The sequence below is a fragment of the Amblyomma maculatum genome, chromosome 1 (assembly GCF_055883805.1).
Source record: "Amblyomma maculatum isolate TAMU_Amacu chromosome 1, ASM5588380v1, whole genome shotgun sequence".
Lineage (NCBI taxonomy): Eukaryota > Metazoa > Arthropoda > Arachnida > Ixodida > Ixodidae > Amblyomma > Amblyomma maculatum.
Genome location: NC_139344.1, coordinates 285,679,950 through 285,704,571, shown reverse-complemented (window position 1 = coordinate 285,704,571; position 24,622 = coordinate 285,679,950). Strand labels below are relative to the sequence as shown.

The 24,622-nt window shown below is 46.0% G+C and overlaps 1 protein-coding gene and 1 long non-coding RNA gene across 5 annotated transcripts in view; one reads left to right on the top strand and one right to left on the bottom strand.

Moving 5' to 3' along the window:
* RhoBTB (Rho-related BTB domain containing) overlaps positions 1 to 24,622 on the top strand; it is a 302,716-nt gene that overhangs the window by 213,321 nt on the left and 64,773 nt on the right. The window lies entirely within an intron of this gene.
* LOC146206737 (uncharacterized) lies at positions 3,762 to 19,407 on the bottom strand. Its single transcript, XR_014704499.1, has 3 exons — positions 19,283 to 19,407; positions 9,356 to 9,531; positions 3,762 to 3,891 (listed from the first exon to the last, which is right to left on the bottom strand). It is a non-coding gene; the product is annotated as an uncharacterized LOC146206737 (long non-coding RNA).

Genomic DNA, 24,622 nt, shown 5'->3' with positions numbered 1-24,622 from the left:
CGATTATGCTAGGATACCTGGCCTCCTTCACTAAAAATCAAAATTGGGGCTTGTAGAGGAGCTAGTCTTACCAGCTTGTACTTGTAGTCTGCGTCGGTTACTCAGGAGCAATGAATGCTGGCCCTGAAAAACTCTTTAGCAAGTAAACCCGAGGTATTGCGGGTAATCTGCACTAGTTAGGTCGTACGGCATTTTTTTTTCAATTCTTGAATGTGTCTTGTCATGCTTCGACGCACGCGTGGGCTAAAAAGTATGCGTTCGTTTTATCAGGGATACGGCCAATGTGCAGGGGGTGTTCACATGATCACACACGCTTCACTTTGACCATGACTACTGTGCGTTGGCAGGTTACCTTCGCTTTGAAAGCTAGAGCTCTAAAACCGCGATTCCGCGTATTCATTTACTGCGCGAAACGTTTTCCCATCGATGTCAAATCAGCCGGAACCATTGCATCAATTTTCTGTACTTACGAAACTTAAACAATCAATAATGATTATAGTTATGATGTAAAAATAGGGGAATATTTTGTGAGCAACAATTCTTAGCACTGTAACATATTACTAATTTCAATTGTATGCAAGATTTATTTTCACCTAGCCTGAGTGATTAACTCATCGCTCTATGTTCTAGCTACATTTCACTGAAGACCGGTTTGAGCCGCCAATATTACACGAACTCGAAAAAAAAACTGAGGCCCAACGCAGTTCCATCAATTTTCTCTCACCGACCTGTCCTGAAGCAAAGGAAGCCTCCTCGACAGAGACATGAACCTCGCGCTGATAGTAGTCAGTTATTTCTGTGGCTTCCTCTTTTCCCACCTCCATTTATGGGAAAATAAGAAAGTATAAGAATTAAAAGTCAATGTATAGTTGTCTCGTCAGATATTATGAGGTAATAGATATATAACTGACAACGTAAATCAATGAAAAGTGAAGTATATCAATGGGTCATGGGACGGCATTAGACTAAATAGTGATGGCTATGAATAGTGATAGCTAATGATGGTGACTGTTACGGATAATAATAGTAAATGATAGTAATAGGCCCGGATAGTGAGGTGATAGTGTTCGTTGCGAATAGTGAGTTGACGGCATTAGTAGATATAGTGATAGATAGGATAGCGATAGTTAATTAGTTGGCAGTTATATGCTTTCTCATTTCCGCACGTTGAAGACCCATGTGCCGCCTGTTTTTTTTTTTATTTGATTGTTGCGTTCAATGAAATTACGCTCTTTTACATAGTGCATGAGGCCACAGCATGCTCGCCCCAGAACTTCAGTGTGTCGGCAATAGGGCCCACCACTTCTCCCAGTGTACCCTGCTATCTTTTAACCACACGCGAAATCAGTGAGTGGCCGCGTACTCATAAAATTATTTAATTCCTCCATCAGCATCATATCAAGACAGCCGTGGCAAACCTGTTCCTTGGCTCAAAGTTTGGTTTTATACAAAATTAACTGATTAACGCAGATTATTGCGGATCGCTAACTAGCACAGTGCCATTACACTTGGCCTAAGCTTTTCAACGGTATACGGTTCAATGCTGCAGCTAAAATTTAGATTTTAATGGATTTACTAAATATCAATTAATTTGGCCCAGTAATTGATCAAAATACATGTACAATTAACCAATAATCCAATATCATGGTTGATCACGTGACATATACTATGCTTAGACAGATAGCTTGACAGTAGCGAAATAGACAAAGTCCTGATTTGACCTTCTCTGATCTTGAAGTTCAAAGCACCAGCCTGGATCGTTTTCCGAAGTTTTACCGCGGTGACAGATTTCACACTCTAAAAAAACACACAAAGTCAGAGGCAGTACTAGATTAGGTGCACAAAGTAAAACACCTTATCATGTGACTTAAAAAGTGTCTGCAGCACAGAACTCGCCTGAAAGCTTTGTTTATCAGTATTCCCCATTCAAACAGTTCTCAGAAGAAACCAATGAATCCATGAACGTTACTTTCGGCATTCTCAATGCTTTTCTCGCAATTTTTCAAAAATTTTGTGCACTCCTGAAGCGCAGACCTGGCCCAAAAGCTCGCGCTTCACTCACTGCTGCGGCCGGCCGGCGGGCGCCAAGGAGAAAAAGCGTGTCGTGCGCAGCGCTCGCCGCCGCCGCGCGAGGAGAATCGAGGAGGAAAGCGCGGCGCGGAGGAGAGTGTCGCTACTTTAAAATTATCAAGGGACTTTACCGCCGCCGAGCGCGCAACACCATCTAGCGGCGAAAACGGTACTCATGAGCCAAGGAAATTGCTCGGCATTTGTTAACAGGAAGTTTCCAAGAATATTTCTGTCTGTTATTCACTAGTTTGCATTGCTATGTAATTATTAGATTTATTTCGTGCTTAGCACCACTTCGGTACAAGTATTTAATACCAGAAAAAGCCACATGCTCGTGGTGGACATGCCTACGATCTGGCGCCATCGCTGACTGGCCGCTGGCCGCTGTCTTTCCCGTCCTCCCCATGAGGTGGCGCCCGCTGTCTTGCTGACGTCAAATTGACGTCATCTTAAAAGAGAACGGTTCCCGAAATGAACCTCCGCTGGATGCGGCCCCTGCACTCTGCAATCGTTTATGAACCAGTCAGCACCAAGGTTTCACTTCACCTGACGAAACTGGTGCTGCACGCTTGCGGCATAGCGAGTGCAGCTGTATCGAACAGACCTATTGTAAAACCACAAGAACGGGGAAAGTGCAGTAGCCGCGCCGCCGCGGCAGCCCACGCGGGTGCGAGCGGTAAGTTATTCGTTTCTGCGTATACTCAGCGCCGCGCTGAAGAGGCGGAATTTTTTTAAAATTTAGGGCCAGAGGTTTAATAGCTCAATTTAGATTGTGAAAACACAAATAAATCTAGGTTTTATTTAAGATTAAAATCCATTGTGCTGTGAAACCCAGAATTGAAAAAAATGGTGTCAGAGAAAGTACGGACATGAATTCGTATCAAAATGGCGACGCAGCCGTCATTTGTGCAGAGTTCAGGGTGATTATATGCCTTTTCGGTTTTCATTTGGCATCCATCTACTAGTTAAGTTGGAGGCTAGTTTGCGACGATAGGGATTTGAAACCGACGACATACGTCCGTGAGATACGTGTCATTCATCATCAGCCTGACTATACCCACTGCAGGGCGAAGGCCTCTCCCATATTCCTCCAATTAACCCGGTCCTGTGCTAACTGCATCCACCTGAACCCTGCGAACTTCTTAACCTCATCCGCCCACGTAACTTTAATTCTGTCACCACCTGCTGCACTTTCCTTCCCTTGGAATACAGTTTGTTACCCTAAGCGATCATCGGTTATCTTCTCTTCGCACTACATGTCCTGCCCATGCCCATTTCTTCTTGATTTCCACTAGAATATGTCAGTATGATCTCACATAAATCAAGTTGTACGAGGTTATTGCATCATACACATATGATCTTATATGATCCATATGATACTATATGATCTATATGAGATCAGACAAATGTGATCTATATGATCCATATAAAGATCCATATGATACCAGAATCTGTGTCAGAAATCAATCATATCGTACACTCATACAGATGCCAACCCTATGACATTACAAATGTAAATTACATTATTCCACATGATTAATCATGTAGATATGCGACTGTCACGCACAGCTGACCCTAGCCACACTTCATCAGACCACTGCAAAAGATACCACAATACCACCGTCACTGCCTTGAGGAAGTGTGCGATGGATATAGGCAATATGTGCACTGATCTATGAGCCTTGCTTCCAGTAGAATTTGTCAAATTATTTATTCTGACTCAACAGGTGGCGAAGAATACAAGTAATATGCTTGTTGTAGCACTTGAAGCAGTCCATGTCTGGCCATTCTGGGTCTGAGTTCAGGCATAATTAGTGCTCCCTGAAATTAGCAGCAAAATTGAATAATATAAGCCATATAATGAATATCAACACAGTTCCGCAGCCTATTCATTTCCTGAGAACCGAGGAAAACTGGCTTTGGTGGTTCTTTCATGAACATTAAGCACGTGCATCACCCGGCCGGTCATGCCAAATTCCTGCTGAAAAGAAGTTGAGAGCAGCAATTCCTTCCAACAGTTATTTTCTTTAAGAAACAAAAGCAGCAAGCATCATGTACACTTGAAGCAAACTGCTCTTTGATTTGCGTGCACAAACAAAGATGTCAATAGTAATTTTTTTTTTAATCCGAGGCGCATACTGCTACAGCTGAGAATAACACCTAATGGTGTACGAGATTGTATGCAGGCTTCAACGCCCTCAAGGCGACTCAGACTGACACTGTTCCCTACATTGCAGATGGGCGCCTTTTTCGTTTTGCCTCCACTGAATGCGGACGCCCTACAAAGCAAATGAGTAGCTGAATGGAGACTTAAATTTAGATTTACGTTTCCTCCTCAATAACAATGCATTGAACATGCGCATATGGATCAAGCACATGAAATTCACCACTGGCCACTACTGATTTTGCAGGTGATATTTTTCTCATCTACTTTTTCGGTCCGAACAAGTGAAACTACAAACCCGCTCATATATGTGGATGTGCTCAAATAACAATGGCAATCGAGGTCCCATGACCATTTTTTTGCTTTCAATATAATTTTTATATGTGGTGGGAAAATCTCTCGAGACGAAGAGTGATCCTTAGTTATACGTGATCCGGTGTAGTTTTCTCGGGAAAAACATCTTATAACACTAGGAGAGAGGGGGGGGGGGGGTCATCATTTTTGCCATTTCAAAAAATTGCGAGTTTGGAGACCTGCTGCTAGCGGAACAAGTTTTTGTCATCCATTATTTTTTACTCACTAAATTTATGTAACGTTTACTTTTATAAGAACCATTGAAAACATGTTTGGTTGTTGCAGCCAATTTAGTAAAAATGGTGAACTTTGTTTCCAGAGCAACGTGCTGCAAAAATATTCATTTTTAACCTTACACACTGGCATGACGCGTTTACGTTGCTTGCACTAAAACTTTTTCTCTTTCTGACGCGTCTTATGTTTCTATTTTCAGGCAACGTTTGGGAGCTCTGGACCATTAGGTGCGTTCTCCACAACGCGTCAAAATCAGCCAAAATTGGAAAACAGAAAAGAAAGGGGCAAATTTGATTCCAATTAAAAAATAATCTTCGATTTTTATTCAACTCTCGCAAGAATCTTCAGTACCTCGAAATATCACGGACTAAAAAAAGTGTTGCATTATAATGTTTAAAAATATAACAATAAATATAAAACTGAGAGTTTCTGAAAATTACCAAATTCAGCCTTTCATTCTGGCATGATTAAATAAAATTTAGCAACTGAAACTATTGCTCTGTATTATCCAGGTTATGTTTTTTAATCTTGGAAAAGTTTGAAACTCATGATTTGTTTGTTCTTTCTGCTGATTACTTTGAAATCGGCCAAAATTCCAAAATAGCAAAGGATCTAAAGCTGATTCGAATCTAAGAAACTACCACAATTTCGATCTTTATCGAAATTTCTGGAAGCAATGCTGAGTAAATTAGTATTATCAGTCACTAGAACTATTGCATTATGCAAAGTAACAATATCAATGTAAAAACAGATGCTTTTATATTCTATAGATGTGCTTATGGCTTTCCCTTATGGAGTAGGTATCAAAATTCAGTTTAGTACTTGTTGCATTTAGTTAAATTTTAATTTATGTAATTTCCAAAGCCTTCTCAGTGCTTATAAGGTCTTTTTCTGCTTGTTGGCAAGGGTTGAATATAGCTTGAAATGGCATAAATTCGTTATTTATGGAAATTTCATGGCAGAACGCAAGTGAAAGCTGATTGTTTTCTCTATTCTGCCTTCTTTTTTATTGCGAGGTGCAGTAGTATTCAATTCAGTTTCGTAATTGTATTATTCCATTTCTCGATTTTGGCAATAGTTAACAATAGTGTATTTTTTAAGACGATTTTAATGTGCTCTTTAAATATACTATCATAAGCAAATCGCTTTGGCGCACGAGTTTTGGTGGCGTTGTGGGGAACACACCTAGAGATCTAGAGCTCCCAATTCTGCCCTAAATTAAAAGTATAACCTGTGCAATAAACCGAAAATGTTTTAGTGCAAACAACACAAAGCATCATGCCAGTATGTAAGTTTGAAAATGAACATATTTATAGCGCACTCCTCCCAAAGCAAAGTTTCGCCATTTTTTTTACTAAATCAACTTCATAAACAAGACAAGAGTTCTTATAAAAGGAAAAGTTACTTAGACGTGGTGAGTAAGAAAAAATATATGAAAAATGTTAGTGCTCAAGTAGCAGGCCTCCAAACTTGCAACTTTTTGAAATGGCAAAAACGACGTTTTCTGACTCTAGTGATGCACGGCTTTTTTTTTTCGAGGAAACTACTCCGCATGTTGCAAAACTAAGAGTCATTCCATTGTGTCGAGACATTAGCCCAACACATATAAAAATTTAATTGAAGATAAGAAATGGTCGCGGGACCTCGGTTACAGTTCTTATCCGAACACATCTATATTTATTTTCATTACGTCTCATCGAAAAGGCTGGTTTAGGCAATCATCGAATATATTAGTTTTTCGTGCCTTCTGCTATACCTAAAGCCCCTATAATGTCACAACCGTCTTCCGTTGCAAATTGTTCACCAGTTAAATAAAACTATAAGATAACCCATGCATACTATAGTAGACTACAATTTAAGAAAGAGCAGTTACTAATTAGGCAAATTAAAGCTATGATATGCAGCGTGTGTATTACGCGCAACACGGCGGCGGGTGCAGACAAGATCCATAATGCACTCATACGCAACCTCAGCGACGGGGCAGTCGACCAATTGACAACCTTCCTCAACGGGCAACGGTTCCTGAAGAGTGGAAGCATGCAGAGGTCGTAATGATCCCAAAACCGGGTAAGAAACTCCAGATCGAAAACCTCCGACCTATCTCACTCACCTCCTGCCTAGGCAAGCTCTACGAGCGTGTCGTTACTCGGAGGCTCCAAAATTACATGGAGGATGAAGAGCTGTACCCCCACAGCATGTTCGGCTTCCGAGCTCACCTCTCCACGCAGGACGTCCTCATACAACTCAAAGAGGAAGTCCTCACCAATGTCCCGAGCGCTGGCGAGAACGCGGTCATGGCCCTTGATATTAAAGGGGCCTTTGACAACGTTAGCCATGCGGCTGTAATGGAAGGACTCGACAACCTCCACTGTGGCGTGAAGATTCACAGCTAAGTGAAGGCCTTTCTCTCCAACCGAACTGCAACGGTTGGGCTCGGAGACCTTCGCAGCGATAAATGCTCGACCCCCAACAAAGGCACACCTCAAGGGTCCGTCATCTCGCCACTACTTTTTAATGTGGCTATGATCGGACTCGCTAGACAACTTGAGAAGATCGAAGGCATACAGCACGCCATGTACGCTGACGACTTCACGGTTTGGGTTACCTCCGGATCGCTCGGCCAGAAAGAAGAACGGCTGCAAGCAGCGGCTACCTGCGTAGAAGAATATGTCCATGCACGAGGTCTCGCCTGCTCCACAGAAAAATCCGAACTCTTGCGAGTTCACAAAGGGAAACACAAAGAAGGGACCCTCAATGTCTCCCTCGAAGGAAAGCTACTTCCCGAACGAGACAAGATACGAGTCTTAGGAATGTGGCTTCAGAACAATCAGCGATGCAGCCATACGCTCGGCCTTCTCAAGCAATCGACCACTCAGGTCGCCAGGATGATCACGCGTGTGTCGCAGAAGCGGAGCGGTATGCGAGAGGGGGATACCCTGCGCCTGGTTCAGAGCCTGGTACTCAGTCGCGTAGGCTACGCCCTCCCGTATTTCAACCTCAACAAAGGAGAAGTGGAAAGTGCAGATATCATCATCCGCAAAGCTTACAAGACAGCCCTGCACCTACCAATGAACACCTCTAACGCAAAACTGCTAGCTCTTGGCGTTCACAACACCTTCGAAGAGATCAAAGAAGCCCAACTGGTCACGCAGATAGCCAGGCTCCAGCAGACTCCTACGGGGCGCTCGCTTCTTAGGCGACTGGGGCTAGGTGCAACTGCGGAAATCGAGAACCGTACTGCGAGCATACCGGACGCAATTCGCCAGACGCTAAAGGTTAGCTCCCTTCCCCGGAACATGGACCCCAACTTGCATGTGGCCCGTAGAGCAGCCCGGGCGAAGTATGTACAACTAAATTTAGCTACAAGATCCACCACGGTATACACGGACGCGGCTTCGTATACAGGAAGCTCACATAATAGCGCAGTCGCGGTAGCTATTGATTCCAACCTAAAGGAACTAGCTAGCGCCTCAGTCAGGGAATGCACGGTAACCGAAGGGGAGGAGCTGGCCGTTGCTCTTGCGGTGGTAGCCCGGTATCGAAGCAACACGTCCCTTACCATTCTTACAGATTCTAGAGAAGCGTGCCGTAACTACATGAACGGCCGCATAGGTCGCGCCGCCCTCAGGCTCCTCCATAGCACGACCCCATCAAAAGTCAAACACAACATCTACTGGGTGCCAGGACACACCGGCATAGCGGGGAACGAACGCGCCGATCAGGTAGCTCGAGGGTACACGAGCCGAGCTTCCTCCCAATCGGACGATCTACCCGAGCGAGTCGGCCCTACGTACTCCGACATTCTTAACTACTATAAGGGGGTACGGATCCGCTATCCGCCGCCTCATCGGGATCTAAAACAACAAGAGGCCGTGTACTGGCGAAGACTGCAGACAGGAACATTCCCTAACCTGCATACCCTGAGCAAAATTTACCCGTCACAATATCGAGACACCTGCCCATGGTGTGGTAGCAAACCTTCGCTATACCACATCACGTGGCAATGTAAAAATAACGACAGCTTTCGTAAAGACCCGAGTGCGGAACAGTGGGAGAGCCGGCTCTCCAGCGGCGATTTGGATTGCCAACTAGGTTTAATCCAGCACGCCCAGCGAGCAGCGAAGCTCAGCGGAGCCCTGGAATAGGGGCACCGACCCTGTGAGAAGACGGAAGATGGAACTCTTCCGCTACTAGCACAAGACCCTCGTAGAGAAACTAACGTATTTCCTATCCTATCCTATCCTATCCTATCCTACTCCGCTTAACAGTAAACATATCAATTTTTAACATTTTGATATATTTGACAAATTATTCCATATTCACATAAGAACACTAAGTCATCCACGCATCTAATGCCTTGCGTGGATGACCTTGTTTTATTCCAATGCGCATGGCACTAAAAAAAATGCACAACAAATAATTTGGTGTTTACACAATTTTCAGCGAGTATACCACAGAATTACACTAAGGTGCTCTATCTATAGTCACATCACCTAGCACATGATGTGGGATAACAGAGAAGAAATCACTCACCCTGTTCTGAATTTCGCTTTTGTGCCATCTTTAGGTTTTTTAGGAAGGCTTTTCCAGTGATTACCTTCTGATTTAATTCCCCTTCCAACCACAGAACACATGTCTTCTGGACACAGGTCACAAGTGATACAACTCAATCGATCCATTTCCACGTGAAAACCACTCCAGATGTGCACCTAAAGGGGCAAAAAAATGTATATTTAGGAGAAATCATTCACAAGCGATAAAAAGAAGATTTGGACAATGAAAGGAAATGGTCGCACTCAAAGCAACAAGAAAGTGGTGGACAGATAGGAATTAAACCAATGAAAGGCGGTTACTGAACAAAGCCAGTAGCAAGAGGTCCAGCATCTATATGAATAGGCAATAAAATTAAGGCCCATTATAAGGTGCATCCAGCAGTTGCAGTGGTGCAGCGTTACCTTTTTTTCTAACTGCAGTGGTTGCTATAAATATTACGGCAATTGCTCGGCATCTCAGATACCCCCATTGACAATTCCACATCCAAGGAACCGAGCAGCAGTGACATGTTATTTGCTGCTGTTAATGGAGAGATAGGCTGGCCTATAAATGCATGCACATTTCCTCTTTTTGTACCGTGACTAAAAGCGAAAACAGTGGTTGTTACAAGAGGTCCAGCGTCCCTAGGAATAGGGAACGAAATTAAGGTTTGCTTGCAAGAAACAGAGGTACAAAAAGGAGCAAATATGCCTGCAATAATAGGATGGTGGCCTGCCTTTTCATCAACAGCTGTAAACAACTTGTCACTGCTAGTCAGTACTTTGGATAAGGTTGCCAATGCCAGAGCTGAAAACTCGGAGCAATATGAGTAATATTTATTGCACTCACGGTCGTAAAGAATTCTGACACAATAATCCATTACTGTAACTATTCAACCGCCTATTTATGCATATTGTTCACCGTTCACACTTGATTTCAGTTGGTGTTTTCTACTCCAAAATGATGTTTTGGTATTCACCTAGGACGCGAAATAGTTTATAACAGAATTTCATTTCTTGGTAGACTCCGATTCGGTTTCAACATTTCTGCGATGGCTATGACGTGCACTTCATGTATACAGCACGTAAGGCACAAAGAGCTGTAATTGCTAAACAGACGCAGTGCACACGCGGCGTGTGTGTCTTTTTGCTTGTTTTGTTATTCTCTTCCTCCTGCTAAGAGTGGCTGCCCGCGGTGGCGAAACCGGTCCTGTACAGCACGTGAAGACGCGTGCATGTGGGGAAATCAAGAAGACCCTTGCTAGAAGGAAGGGGGGCAATTAATCCAGGGGTCGATTGAGAAAATTTTAAAACAGGGCTCTTTTGCTCTGTTCACGGCTTTCAATTCAATATGATTTACCCATTGAAATGAGAATTCATTATGACTAAATTATAGCCTAATCATCAAGCGGTATCGCGCACATAATGTCCGCCCCACTGCAAAATCCGTTTGCACAGACCGCACGGACAGTTTTCAAAACAATGTGTACACGTGAAAACAACAAACCGTCCTGTATACACTCCTAAATATACAAACACTGCACGAGCAAGCGTGGGTTCCTGCGAGCAGAAGAGACGCTGTCCGAAATATATCTACAAAGCCGGGCGCGTAGTATATTGTTACTAATTGATTGCGGCGCACCGCGCACTCAAGACAATTTGCGCAAATAGCTGCCTTGAGCGTTCGGTGGCGTTTTGGTGGCACGCACACCTGTTATGCACGGCTTCTCAATTTTCAGCGCAAATGCTGTCCATATTGCAGCCAGCAAAACAAGTCCACGCACTCCCTTGCGTGTAACCCTGACGAAATTTCGCCTAGTTTTTGAAAGTCATGCTTTGCGCAGTTATTTCGAGCAGGATACGACAACAGAACATTTGGTATTGGTAGGGGGTTATACAGAACCCCGTATGGGTCAAAGGCATGCTGCAAGGATATATACTCATGGTCTAAGATGACGACGTTCTCTGAGTCCGACAATGCGATGGTTTCCCGCCGTAGCTGTACTCTGTACGTCGGCGACATTTCACAGATCTTTTTTGGTCGATTTCCTCCTGAGATACCTGTGCTTTCTTTGCCACTCGGTGTTCCCTTGAAGCAGCCCGTCGTTGTTCAATAGCTTCCCTGATTTCCCTATTCCACCAGCTCCGTGGCTTCCAAGATGACGACGTTCTCTGAGTCCGACAATGGCGATGGTTTCCCGCCGTAGCTGTACTCTGTACGTCGGCGACATTTAACAGATCTGCTATTCACAAATATGTGGCAAGCACAAACCGGAGCACATGTAACATATGTATAGGCGCAAAAGAACGAAATTATGCACAGGACAATTTAAAAGAAAGTCAACGAAGGAAGAAATTAAAGAAAGGCATTAGAAGCGGTCACATGTCTTGTAGTGTCTCCGACAAGCTCTTAAATTTATACTGAACAAATATCCAAGAATATTCAGAAAGCACCACAATTGCATTCTTAAGACACGATTACACTAGTACAGACAAATCGTGTTAGTTTTGAGCGGATGGCTGTATTTTTGACGTTTTCAGAGCGGCCGCCGGGTAAGAGGCTGCGCGCTTCCGACTGTGAGCCGGCCGGTGTGACACCACAACTACCCTCAGCAACGTCATGGCCCCGCGATCTCGCCGCCGCCGCCCCCACACCTGAAGTTGGTTGACCGGCTACACGCAGTGTTGGTTCCACCGCGTCGCGCCATGCACAATGCTGCGAAGTGTGGAATGCTGCACGCGAGAGAGGTCGAGGGGGATTGTTTGCGCGGTGGGAGAAAACGATGAATTGTGCGCAGAAAAACGAGCAGCAAAAAAAAAAAAAAAAAGCACGTCCGTCTCTGCGCTTTGTGAGTGCCACGGGGGAAAGGAAAAAGGAACAGGTGCGACCGGCCACGATGGGGGTAGTTGTGACGTGATATCCGGTTTTGTCAGAGCTTTCACAGGAGCCCGCTAGGTGCGGCGATTTGAGAAATATTCATTAAAATGCTTACTTTCCGCTCATTTCTGTTCATAAAGTGGATTGTTTTGGTCACTCCCAATGCGATTGGTACCATCTGCACTGGAAATCTCGACGGCAATTTTTTTATTCAGTATACCATTAAATTAACGCTTATGGAGGAGGCAGCGTAAGCGCGCAGCAACAACCACAAGCGCTGGGTCTAAAAAAAATAAACAGCCTCCCCATCTATCCTACGTTTCTTTTAGAGCGCAGCTCTTCCGCGCCCGGCCGTTCCTTGGTTTCGCGTCGGCGTCGTCGGCCTCGTAACTAGCCCCCCCCCCTCCCCCTTTCATCACCCCCCCAGTTCGAGCCGGCGCTTCGGCAACTGAAGCCTCGCAGGAAAAGGGGTGGGGGATACACTCAACCGCGAACGATGGGGCGCGCAGCAGCCGGAGAACGCGAGGAAAAAAAAGGGGGGGGGGGGGGGGGGGGGTCGCCGGAGGCAGCGCTAGCAGCCGCTGCCGCCGCTAGAGAGTCAAGACAACGTGACGGCGTAGAACACCGTCGCCGCAGTGGAGAAAGAGGAGGGGGTGCGTGGCGGCGAGGGTGCTCTCCGGTTGCGTGCATCCCGTTCTCACTCGCTTCACTCGCTAGCGGCGTCAGCTCAGCGACATTAGTCAGTCGCTGCTATCTGTTCGCCGCATAACGTTCCTATGGGCCCACGCGCTGCTTCCCACAGCCTCCCGATAACTCAATTGCTCTCTTCATTTTTCCGGCCACAAAGCTTCTTTCATGACAGCCAAGAACTGTTAGTGGAGTGTTTCTTGGAGGAATACGTGTGAAAATTAAAAAGTTGTCTGTAATTGTACATACATGTCTTGCTCGAACTATTTGCCTCATTCTATCGAAAAGGTGAAACTGTTGATGAGCTGCACTCAAATTTCGCATTAGGAAGTAACGTAATCGTGGGCAACTTTTTCCTTTTTGCCATTTTTGGCTTCTCCGACTGGGCCTTGCGGATGACACATCCCTTCTTTCTGCATTTACCCCCGGCCCCTGAGGCGACGGCAGCCTAAGAGCTACAAAGGGACAGGAGGGAGGGAGCGAGCGAGCCCCCCTGTACCATAGTAAAGCCCATCTCTCCTTGGTGCGCCGCGCGCGCTTACGAGCCCTATCTCCCCTCCCCACCCTCTTTCAAAGAACTGGTGTGGTCCAATGTTACTAGAACCACGGTCGATCTCGAGGAGAGAGAGAGCAGAAATTTTTATTTATTCCGGCGGATGAAAAGGCTGCGGCCCTCCGTCGCTTGGGATGGATGGCGGGTGCCCCGCCTCTGACGTAGGCCGGCAGACGTTGTTGGCCGGCGGCGTCCCAGGCCAGCTGGATGGCGGCTAGCTGGAGCCCAGGGTCCGAGCAGCGCAGCATGGTCTCCCAGAGTTGCGGCGTCAGATTTAGACCCCTCCCGGGAGAAAAGGGGCAGTCCCAGAGGATGTGTTCCAGGGTCCCTCTCGAGTCACAGTTTGCACACAATTCTGATCTTTCTCCTGGGAGCATATGGCTCACCAGGAGCGGGTGTGGGAATGATCACAGTCTGAAGGCGACGCCAGGCGACGGCCTGCCTGCAATTTAGGGTAGGGGCTGGCGCAGCAGCCACCCGTCTACTGAGTCTATAATGCTTCAGAATCTCTGTGTAAGATTTGGCACACTCTATGCTCCCCGCTCCAAGCCCCCTCTCTGCCGCCGGCTCGGTGGTAGAGCCCTCGAGCCGTGGCATGGGCGGATTAGTTGCCGGGAACGCCAGTGTGCGCTGGAGTCCAAATCAGTTGTATAGTTCGCGAGATTGGTGTAATATTCGAATTGCCTGGGGAGCGATCAACCCACGACTGTAATTTCGTATGACAGTTTTGCTGTCACAGATCGCGAAACGCGCCTTTGTCTGGGCGCAGGCTAGAGCTACAGCCACTTCCTCAGCTGTCTCAGGAGATCTAGTTTTCAGGGTGACCGTGGTGATCGGTCTACCCGACCCATTCGTTACCGCTGCAACCATAAATGGGCTTGCCCTTCCGGCAGCATCTACAAAGGCTACTTCCTCCGGCGGCAAGCTGCTAAATTTCGAGTAAGAGCGCGCGCTCTCCCTCGAGACCGGCCATGCTAGAACAAGCTCAGTTTCACAGCTCCCCACCGCGCTGCTAACAAAAGGCATGCACACATCTGCGAGTATTACAGAACTCCTGCAGCAGCTTGAAAAGATAACGTTTTCATTTTTTTCATGTCCAGGAGATTTCGCCCTGTTCTTAATCACATTATAGTTTCTGGCAACCCAACAAACTTGTCTGAACCCATATAGTTGCGTGCGTTGACAAACACGGTGATCTTTTTCTCCTCTTTCGCTTCCCACTTATATGAACCGCTCCTTCTCATTAGTATTTCTTTATTCCTTTTCCACCGGTAGCGCGGTTGTAATGATAAACAAGTTTATTGCTTATCCATGACGGCGTATGTGTTGTGCGTCATATATACGTGCCCAGACTTATTCATTTTCATGCTCGCAGCATGCGCGAGTAACTGCCGTCTTTTTTTTTTTTTCTTTTTTTTTTTGGGGGGGGGGGGGGTGCACCGTGCGAATGGTAAAAAACTAAAATGGTAACCTGATGATGAGCCGCTAGCTCATCTGGCAACACTGGTCTTTAGCGGGCTGCGGCAAGTGCCCCCACAAAGGATGGCACCACCGCTGCGGCGAAACATGTAGGCTCCGTAGCTCTGTCACGACGCAGCCAGAGTGCGTCGTGGAGAAGTCAGAGGGAGAAAAATAGTGCACGCCGGTCAAATGAGGACGGTAAGGCAGAGCGGGCTGGACCCACGAAAAGGCTCTGCGGGGGCGCAAGGAAAAGGGGGCTTGAGCTTGAGAGGGCACTGTAGCTTGGCCCACAAAATGGCGTCGCGCTTCCCGGAAAAACTGGGATTTGCCGCTCCGGGGATGCCGGCTCAGGTTTCGGGTCTCTCGTCCGAAACGGCAGAGCAGCGTGTTGTCTTTCGAAGACGCTCTGCGCGCGAGGCGACGATAGAAATGTCCGGCACCGTGCATCTCTGCATGTTTTCTTTTTGGCGGAGCTTGCCAGAGCGGCGAGCAGCTTCGCTGATGCGTGATTTTGTGTTTTTTTTTCTGTATGAATTGTGTTTAATTCCGGAAAAAGTGGCGGGAAAATTGTTCATTGGTTGTAATGTTGCGAGGGTGTTGTAACTGGCTAAACGGTAATTTTTGGCGGGAGTTGCTCGACATCGGGGTGCGCGAGCGAGTGTGTGGGGCTTTTGCTGGACGGCAGCCGTGCGGGCCAGTCGTGTGTGACTGGTGGTGGCCCGGGGCCGTAGGTTAAAGAAGAGCTGTCTGAAGTAGGGCGGAAGTTCGTGGCGGTGGCCGATAGTAGGCTCGGCGCCGGGTAATCTGAATGTAAAGTGTGCTAGTTGTGTTGTTTTTTTTTTATTTAATAAAACTTAGTTGGACTAGTGGAAAAGGCATCGGACGGAAGTCACTTATTTGATGGGCTCAGCCCTGCAGCCGTCAGTCGCAATGTAAATCACCCAGGGTCCGGCCCGAGGCCCTCTCGCACCCTTCACCATCCACCGATAGGGAAGCCCTTCCGCCTAAACTTCCGCCGACTAACGATCAGTCGAGGTGGAGTGCGTTCGTCGTTGTTTGTTTTTGACTCGCCCGTATAGGCGGTGCCGACAGCCTTGATTCTAGGTAGCCTAAGAATCTTATCATGTAGCTCCCACCCTCCCCGTTAAATCGCGTTCCACATGACGCTCGCGGTAACGCAAGACATTCCATATCTTTCGCTCGAGACTAGGGTTACGTTGGCGAACACAGTTAAGAAGAGGTTGCACGCGAAATAAATAGTCAAGAAACTGAAAGACATAGCCGTCACCGTACCTCAGTCTACAGAGCAACGGACGCGAAATTTGGAGGTCGTGGGTTCGGATACGGCATGTGATGTTTTCTTGTTTTTAATCGGTTATCTCTATGAATGCTTGATTACTTCACTTCAATCAATACCATAAAAATCGTATACATTCCTTCTTGTAAAGAACGGGGGAAGCCTTAAAGCGGTAAAGAAGAAATTGGGCATAGGCAAAAACCAGATGTATGCGATAAGGGACAAGGCGGGCAACGTCATCACAAATATGGAAAAGATAGTCAAAGTAGCCGAGGAGTTCTATACAGACCTCTACAGTAGCCAAAGCAGTCAGGACCATAATGAGATTGGCGGTAGGGAAAAACAGTCAGACGTTCCACCAGTGACGAAGGACGAGGTCAAGAAAGCACTAGAAACTATGAAAAGGGGGAAATCAGCTGGAGAGGATCAGATAACTACAGATTTGCTGAGGGACGGGGGGGGATATTGTGCTAGAAAAACTGGCCACCCTGTATACGCAGTGCCTGGTGTCATCGACGGTACCGGAACCATGGAAGAATGCAAACATTATCCTCATTCACAAGAAAGGGGACTCTAAGCACCTTAAAAATTAAAGACCAATCAGCCTACTTACTGTCTGTTACGTATAAGGTATTTACTAAGGTAATCGCTAATAGAATCAGGACAACCTTAGACTGCAATCAAGCAAAGGATCAAGCAGGGTTTCGGAAACGGTACTCTACTATCGATCATATCCATACCATCAATCAGGTGATAGAAAAATGCTCGGAATATAACCAGCCCTTATACATAGCATACATTGATTACGAAAAAGCATTTGACTCAGTTGAAACCTCGGCGGTGATGCAGGCATTGCGAAATCAGGGGGTAGACGAGCCATACGTGAAAGTGCTGGAAGATATATATAGCGGCTGCACAGCAACCATAGTTCTGCATAAAGAAAGTAACAAAATTCCCATAAAGAAAGGTGTTAGGCAAGGAGACACAATCTCCCCAGTACTATTCACAGATTGTTTAGAGGAAGTATTCAGAGACTTGGAATGGGAGCAGTTAGGGATAAGGGTAGATGGAGAATACCTCAGTAATCTGCGATTTGCTGATGACATTGCCTTGCTAAGCAACTCGGGGGATGAACTGCAAATAATGATTGATGACCTAGACAGGAAAAGTAGAAAGGTAGGCTTGAAAATCAATATGCAGAAAACTAAGGTAATGTTCAACAGCCTCGGGAAGGAACAGCAGTTTACATTAGGTAGCGAAATACTGGAAGTAGCAGACGAATATGTCTACTTAGGACAGGTAGTAACCGCAGATCCGGACCAGGAAAAGGAAATACAAGAAGAATACGATTGGGATGGAGCGCATTTGGCAAGCACTCGCAGATTATGACTAGCAGCTTACCGGTATCGCTCAAGAGGAAAGTATACAACAGTTGCATCTTGCCTGTACTCATTTATGGGGCTGAAACGTGGAGGCTAACCAAGAGAGTTCTACTTAAGTTGAGGACAACCCAGAGGGCTATGGAACGAAAAATGGTAGGGGTAACATTAAGAGATAGAAAGCGTGCAGAGTGGGTCAGAGAAATAACTCAAGTTACCGACATTCTAGTAGAAATTAAGAAGAATAAATGGACATGGGCAGGGCATGTAGTGCGAAGAGAGGATAACCGATGGTCGCTGAGGGTAACAAACTGGATTCCAAGGGAAGGAAAGCGTAGCAGGGGGCGGCAGAAAGTTAGGTGGGCGGATGAGATTAAGAAGTTCGCAGGGGTCAAGTGGATGCAGCTAGCACAGAACCGGGTTAAGTGGAGAAATATGGGAGAGGCCTTCGCCCTGCAGTGGGTATAATCAGGCTGATGATGATGATGACATTCCTTCGTGTCAGTGGCTGTTGGCTGCCTTTGTGTCTCATAACCATGCCCCTACGTTTGCTGATTAGCCCAATGAGGACTTCCAGTCCAACAGCCTTGATGCAAGTAGCCTAAGAATCTTGTCGCATAGCTCCCACCCTCCCCTTTAAACCACGTTTCACATGACGCTCGCGGTAACACAAGATATTCCACATCTGCCGGACGAGGATGATACCGGCGAACACTCTCAATATGATAGTTACACGCAACATAAAAGAAAGTGGAAGATTGCACAACCGTCGCTGTACCTGAGTCCTAGTCTAGTAACATTGCCAGAAACTAGGAGGTCGTGTTCGGTTGCCACCGGCGGCTTGTGATTTTGTTTCTTCTATTTTCTAATCGATTACCTCTATGGTTACGGTACACTTCACATCGATCAACATGAAAGAAAAAGGTGTAAAAAGGACGCAGGTGTAATGCCGGCCCTACAGCTGTAATCGCCACAATTCCATCCGCGCCGGCGATGCGGCGGATCCCTTGCGCCAGTGTCAGAAAAGTATGCTAAAATTTGTTTTTCTCGTAATATAGGCCGTGCGAAAGGGAACTTCAAAAATGAATGTTTTTAAAAATGAATTAATGTTTCTTGAAAAAATGCAGACCCATGCGCATATGACGCGAGTTCTTACCCACAGTCGCAGCCGCCGGTGTGGTGCCCGTGTTTTTGTTCTCTAGCTCCGCTGCTAAGGCGTCGCCGAAAATAATCATTTCTTTCACTACGAAACTGTGGATTTGAGTGTAAGGACGTTTCGTGATCGAGTGATCGAGTACCCCATTGTGTCGTCTGCCGTGGCTTCGATGCGATTCAGGCCTAGCGACGATTAGGAAAAAGCAGACGGCCAGAGTGCCGTCTACCTCCGCGCTCGCGGGCGGCCCCGTTGAGGTAAGCTTTCAGTGCTGAACAGCTTATCGTCTACTTTCATGACGCGGCTGCGGCCAGACTTCGGCCTGACAACGAGCAGCGCGAGCGATGCTGTTAAGACGGGGTATTTGGGTGCCTCGATATATGGGTCTTGAATATTTGGGGGCTGGGTTTTAAAACATTCCTATGCAAAATCTACTACACTATTCGAGCTGAAATAACGTTCACAAAGTAGCAAAATATCGTCTACGTTATCTGATAAGTGATTCAACATCGGTACTTGCCTAGATTTTCCGAAATCGAGGAAAAACTGCTCTTGGCGGCGTGCACAATTTTCGCAGAAGAGAGTCGAAAAGCTATTTTAACATGATGCGTCATCTGTCGAGCAGTGAGACAAGCTCCATCCCGGCCGTTGGCGCCCGGCCGTTGAATCACTTATCAGATAACGCAGACTATATTTTGCTACTTTGTGAACGTTATTTCAGCTCGAATGGGGTAGTAGATTTCGCATAGGAATTTTTTTAAATCCCAGCCCCCAAATATTCAAGACACTGTATAGTGTTAGGGTGTTAGGGTCTCTAAAGCGCGCTGTTGAGTGGTATCATGGCCTCCGAGATCACCCTCGCGCGGAGGTAATCTCGGAGGCCATGGTGGTATTCGAATATTGTATAAAAGCGCCGTCAGACGGCACTTTATACATTGTACGTGTTGCTTTTGAGACGTGTTTCAGTTTACAATGTGTACGTTATTCGAACGGGCCAGCTCGTGCTCCTTTCGTACTCTGGAGGCGGGCGCCGACGTGCTCCTGAATCCCGCCCACAGACGCCGATATTTCCTAGGTTAAAAACGCTAACGGAGATCGAAAAGTTTAGTTTGCGGTAACCGGGGTTAGCAGCATATGGCTGCTGCTTAGTCCGCCGCATTGCTTATATATACTACTGCGGCAAGCACCATACCGCGCAGTGGTTACGGCGCTCGACTGTAGCTAGACTACTGTGCGCAAGGATGCGAGATCGAATCCCGGCCTCGGCGGCCGCTTTTCGACGGAGGCGGAAAGCAAGGCGCCCGTGTGCTGTGCGATGTCAGTGCACGTTACAGAACCCCAGGTGGTCGAAATTTCCGGAGTCCTCCACTACGGTGTTTCTCATAGCCTGAGTCGCTTTTGGATGCTAAACCCCACAAACCAATCTTCCCATAACCGCGGTTGACGCTGCTTGTGCATACAGAACATGTGCAGCAGAACAGGTGGCATCGCGGTTTATGTTGTCATCGTCAGCGCCGGTTGCCATATCAGCAAGCTGTTCATTATGAAACAAATATACTATTTTTAAAAATAGCTGCAGCTCCGATGGAGCTGAAACTTTGAGGTTTAGTTGATTGGCACATCAGGAATAAGATGGAATAAACGAAAGAAATAACTAAAAACCAAAAGAAATATCTGATGGTATTCGGGCAGGGAGGTAACCATGAAATGGACTGTGTGTGCATTCGCTCATGCAATTCTTTCCCGCCTTTCTGAGTTAGGCCGCGCGGGATATTCGTGGCCTAAGCCATGATTCAAACTTTTCAGTGACGCTGGCACCATAACGCGGCTCACAGGTGATCGGCGTTCGCAATGCAGGGGTGCAGGCAACAGCCCTTGCGTGTTGGACATGCTGTCACGAAAAACGAAAAGCAGTCGTATATGTAGTGTTCTACCGTCCACAAATCGTGCAACTTCAGGTGAAATAAGCCTGCACAACTCCCCAAGGACAAAAAACTGAATTCGCTTTGGACCTTGAAGCTGTGAATCTGGAAGAAAGTGACTGACTACATAGTTGTATGCAGTAAGCACTTCTAGAAAGATGATTTTTTTTCTGGAGGAATGCATTTTTCCTGAATTATACAACTTAAGACAATCAGGATAGCGTTCAGAGGGTGGCAAGTGATTTGATTGGATGGAAGGTAATGAAGTCAGTAATCAGAATATGAATAATTTGGAGTAAGTGTTGTACCAAAGGGAGCCAGAATGACTTAAGCATTGGCTCAAATCATGTCTATATAATTCCGTATATATTTCAATACAGGTACATACCTGCAAAAAGAAAAAGCGTGTTAGCTAATAGCTTGGCTTGGGCGAGTTGTTTCATTCCAACAGGTCATACTTGCGTGATTATGGCACGGACGAACACGTCGTATTTCTTGTTCGTCCGTGTCTTCAAAGCGCATGCCGTTGAAAAACATGTTTAAATGTTGCACTTGCACTCGCTCCTATACCGGTAAAACAGTCAGACGGCAGAATTGTGCTTCTTTGTTCAACAAACGCCGCATTTCAAGTGTACGCGTACGCACTGCCCACGGACGGGGTATGCAACGTGAGTCAAAGTACCAAAAACACTGCACGCACGTAAAGTGATACTGCACCACAGTTGCTTGCTTTTATGGCATTTCTTTTGCGGCAGATTTCCATGGCCGCGGTGTTTGGTGGGGCTTTCAGCGCACTTAAATTTGTAGGCACAGCGACTCGGTGCAAAGGTCGGTGGCCGTCATAGTTTTTATGCCAGCGTATCACATGACCAACATTAAATGTTGCCTCACCCTCCACGACACACCTCCGCGTTTCATTTGCCAGTGACAAAATTGTCTCAAGATGCACAACTGGACCGGGAGCTGCACGTTCCTTCATACGTGCGCGCTTCTTTGAAACCTTCATCACCCATGCGCTCGCCATGACAGTGATACAACCGCGCCACCTATAGACAAGCGTCAGCCCGTGACGTCAGTGGAGATGCGGCGGCGCTGGCGACAGCAGTGACTTTATAAACCTGGAACGGAGGATACAAGACAGTAACCTAGGTTTTAACCTGTCATATAGATTAGGTGGAAAGGCGGTAGAGCAGCGCCTCCCCGGTTTTATGTATGCAGACGATATTGTGCTGCTAGCTGAGAGTCTGGAAGAATTGCAAACTCTAGTTAAGTATTGCGGAGACGAAGGGGACGCTCTAGGCTTCAGTTTCAGCGCCGTTAAGTCGGGTCTGATGATTTTCAACGGCTCAACTGATCAGGGTCTTAAAATACAAGGCCTTGAAATACCTAGAGTAGCAGAATATAAATATCTGGGGGTATGGGTAAACGAAGGATTGGCATACATTGGAAAGCATGAGCAATCACATAAGGCCAAAGGGCGAAGGAATGCCGGGATAATGAAGCATAAGGCATTGTGGGGATACAATAGGTATGAGGTTTTGAGGGGTATTTAGAAAGGAATTATGGTGCCCGGACTTACTTTCGGAAATGCGGTTTTGTGCCTAAAGTCAGAGGTACAGTCGACATTAGAAACAAATCAGAGATCCGTTGGACGATTAGCACTAGGTGCCCACGGCAAAACTACAAATGAGGCGGTACAGGGAGATATGGGCTGGGCATCTTTCGAAGTACGGGAAGCTCAGAGTAAAATATTATATGAGGAACGCCTGAGGAAATTGGACAGTAACAGATGGGCAGCTAAGGTATTTAAATACCTGTACCTAAAAAGCGTTGACTCACAATGGAGGAAAAGAACTAGGAAACTAACTAGTAAGTATGCTAGTAACAAGGACGGAGAAATAAAGAGCATTAAGCAACAGGTGAAAAACACAGAAGGTAAAAATTGGATAAATTCGATGGAAAAGAAACAGAGTGTGGAATTATACCGAAAGAGGAAAATGCAGATCAGGAAGGAAGATTTCTTTGATAACTCAAGAGGCAGTGCCCTACTTTTTTGAAGCTAGATCAGGGTGCCTTAGAACACGCAGCTACAAAAAGAAATTTAACAATGGAGATGACGCATGTGCTGTATGTGGAAACTCCAGTGAAACAATTGACCATATTATACTTGAATGTAATGGTATCTATCCGGAAGTTGGTGCAGGCGCAATCACTGTTCCTGAAGCTCTGGGCTTTAGATTTAACAGCGGCCGGGTGAATAAACCGGCGGTGGAAACTAGCAAAAAACGACTGGAAGATTGGTGGCTTAAAAGCAGAGAAGTGACATAATGTTAGTAATGTAGGAACAAAATTTAATAAATAGAATGGTGGTTTAGTTAACCATTCTAAATCAATAATTAAGATATAGGGAGAAAAATGAGCATGATAGCTACTGCTACCACCCCGTTTCAAAGGGGACGCTCCTATATTCCATTCCATTCCATTCCATTCCATTCCACTTTCGTAGTGTAGGCAAAAGCCCGAATCGTCTGCATTGGATGCGCGGCGCTTGCTGCGTTTTCGGGCATAATTCCCGATATTTCTGCAAGCTGTGGTGCGGTTGATTGCGCCAAGAGGCACAAAAAACAAAATGGCACTTGTTTTAACATGTTTCTTGCGGTTGGATAAATATGAGAGCGAAGGGCAGCCGCTTTGAGCGCGACAAGTAGACTTCGGTGACGGATTACCTTCGCGGCTAACGTGCGTTGCACTTCTGCACTGCAACTAGATGAGTTCGTTTGCAACCCTTAATTGTCGTGATGACTTTTCGGTGGCACGACGAAGAGCGCAATAACAATAAACGCCTGCAGCTCATGCCCGTTTTGATATACTATCAAGTCATAAAAAGTTTAGACGCGATATTCTATGTGCGTATGATCCCGCAGGGAAGCTGCACTAGTAACATTCACCTCCAGTATTGCCGGTGCATATATTCACACAGAAAAAGACACAAAACCTGATACGAATTGGTAACTGCAATTACCTTGAGCGGTCACTCCAGCGCGATATTGCCGATATAACAGGCCCGCGGACTTAATTCTAAAGTAGCTTTTTTTTTTTTTTTTACTTTCGCGAGTTTCGAGTGACTCTTCATCACCGGTTCTATACAGTAACATCGTTATGATCCAGGCAGTCCCGCAGCATTATTTCTCATAGTCTTAAATTTTCTTTTTGAAGGTCTTTATGATCCTGACGAACGTACGAATTAAATATCCACGTACAACTTAGCTCTGGTCAAGCAGGATATTTAAGTATATATGGTACATGGAGTTTAATGTCCCAAAGTGGAATCGGTTATAAGGGGCGTAAAATAAGCATAATAGATGACGCGAGTCCGAATAAAAAATTTCCAAGTATATTGAAGAACATCAGCAGGTTGCGCAAATTTCGCTGCAAGCGATCGTGAAGAACGTTAATTTACATCTGCACTCATGCTTCTCTCCTAGAGAGCGAAGAGGGGAAAAATGAGAGCATTCTCGCAGGCCTTCATGTCTATATTAAACTGTGAATGACCTTGGCTACACATGTAAGATGAGACAGACGTCAAATGTCTTTTTTATCGAGCAGGCGAAAATAGGTTGGCTGCGCACTATGCACGCGAACATGTTACAATTACTAAAATATTGAGTTCTTATTAAAATATGAAATTCTATGACTTAAGTTTTCGCTAAAGTGAGCTAGAAATGTAATTTCTAGTTCACTATATATAGTTGCCGATAATATTGTTCCTTAAGTGAAAGTGCTTGAAGCAGCTAGAAAGGCGCGCAGTCAAAGGAGTCGGCATTTGAAAACACACTTCGTCATTCAGATTGTCGTACTCCTTGCATACGCTATAGGCCCGGGAGTTGAGCAATGTTGACGATTAGTCTTTCCTTTACATTGCGCTTTCTCGTTTTTAT